Genomic DNA, 1,912 nt, shown 5'->3' with positions numbered 1-1,912 from the left:
GTGGCAATTCGAATTACAACACGTCGTTAATTCGTTCGACACGTCGCAATTCGAATTACAACACGTCGTTAATTCTTTCGACACGTCGCAATTCGAATTACAACACGTCGTTAATTCTTTCGACACGTCGCAATTCGAATTACAACACGTCCTTAATTCTTTCGACACGTCGCAATTCGAATTACAACACGTCGTTAATTCTTTCGACACGTCGCAATTCGAATTACAACACGTCGTTAATTCTTTCGACACGTCGCAATTCGAATTACAACACGTCGTTAATTCTTTCGACACGTTGTAATTCGAATTGCGACGTGTCGAAAGAATTAATGACGTGTTGTAATTCGAATAACAACATTTCGAAAGAATTAATTCTACCTCCAGTCTTCCACTGAATGTAAATGTTTTTTTTGTAAGATAAAGTTAGTAAAGCAAATCACTAAGAAAAACCAATATTTAATTGTTACTTACATTGTGTTAAATAACAATAACATATATATTTTGTATTTGAAATTAAGAAAGACTAGATGCTTTTGAAAACGTTTTACTTTAAAATGAACTATTCAAGAAAGTATGTAGACACAGAAACATTGTAAGGTATTAACCTGTCTGGAACAGCTGCGATGGTTTGGACCTCATCCGGCTGAATGTTCAAAATGTCCAAAATTGATTGATGTAACTGATCCGTGCATGTTGCTGTCAGAAACAGCCATCTCGTCGACTTCGGTAGGATTGAATACACTTTGCTGATTTCCCTGTACTCAGGTCGGAAATCAAGACCCCTGGAGTGAATAAGAACGACTTGTCATGGTATAACAAAGTGAATGAGATTAGCAATGCCTTTAGAACTGAACTAAAATTAAAACCAAAATAGGTCGGTTAAAAACTCAAGTATATGAATAAATAGTTTCATTATGTTGGTTAAAACTGGTAATGTGCAATATACCATTCAGAAATGCAGTGAGCCTCGTCACACGTGAACAGACACAATCTTTCACCAAGGTGCATAACCATCTCTCGCCAAATATCGATACTCATAGCCTCTGGGCTACAGAAAACGACAGTAACTTCTCCTGCTAAAAGGCCTACAAAACAATGAAAAACTTTTATTATTTGTCATTTGGAAAAGAGCATAACTTCATTGAAATGTCGTACTTTCAATAACAGTAACGTTTTATCATACATTCATTTTGCCTACAAGAAAAATGTAGGCTATATACACTGAGACACTGTTGCATTTAAGATATCCGTAAAAAGCCCACTGCAAACATCATCATAGAATAAATGCCATGTATTGCCATTTCTACTGTTGCAACACCTTTGCTCACCTCTTTTCGTGTCAGGGTGGAGCTCACTCGGAGGTAGTATATGGCTGCTGCCGATACACCCATTCTCAATAATATATCCACTTGATTGAACATTAATGAGCGCAGTGGGCACACCACCAGACTGACATGATATGGTGTCTTGACAGACTTTTTCTGAATCACAAGTATAATTGTTATTATCGCAGAAATTTTAGAAATAGTTATTTAATAATTAATAATTAATAATTGCTTAGGAAATAATTAGACAATTTTAGAAATAATTGCAGAATTTGTATTATTTTTTTCACATTTGAAGAGTTTCAGTTGTCCAAATTATATAAACAGATAAGCCTATATATAAATAAACATTGTATAGGAACCGCAACCGTATACGGCTGCTAGGTGCCCTAGGTAGGGTATTGAAGGGATTTGCTTGTCTCGAGTTCCAGAATCATGTCACTCCATATCCGATCTTACAAGCATGCACATGGATTTAACGTAAATTTGTAATATGCTCTCTTTTACTCGACTTGTTGTACGCGCTCGCTCGCTAGCTCTCCAGTAGCTATTGATATCTGTGGTAGATATGTACATTCGTATATATA

The 1,912-nt window shown here is 36.0% G+C and overlaps 1 protein-coding gene and 1 long non-coding RNA gene across 3 annotated transcripts in view; one reads left to right on the top strand and one right to left on the bottom strand.

Annotated features, from left to right (window-relative positions):
* Positions 1 to 1,912, top strand: part of LOC106819633 — a 10,837-nt gene that overhangs the window by 7,721 nt on the left and 1,204 nt on the right. The window lies entirely within an intron of this gene.
* Positions 606 to 1,365, bottom strand: LOC106819643. Of its 2 annotated transcripts, XR_001395471.1 has the most exons (3): positions 1,329 to 1,365; positions 947 to 1,085; positions 606 to 782 (listed from the first exon to the last, which is right to left on the bottom strand). It is a non-coding gene; the product is annotated as an uncharacterized LOC106819643 (long non-coding RNA). The 2 variants fall into 2 exon arrangements; XR_001395470.1 differs by having other exon boundaries at positions 947 to 1,362.

This window comes from Priapulus caudatus, unplaced genomic scaffold (assembly GCF_000485595.1).
Source record: "Priapulus caudatus unplaced genomic scaffold, Priapulus_caudatus-5.0.1 Scaffold39, whole genome shotgun sequence".
Taxonomy (NCBI): domain Eukaryota; kingdom Metazoa; phylum Priapulida; class Priapulimorpha; order Priapulimorphida; family Priapulidae; genus Priapulus; species Priapulus caudatus.
Note: the sequence above shows the minus strand (reverse complement) of the source record. Positions and strands in the feature narration are given on the sequence as shown.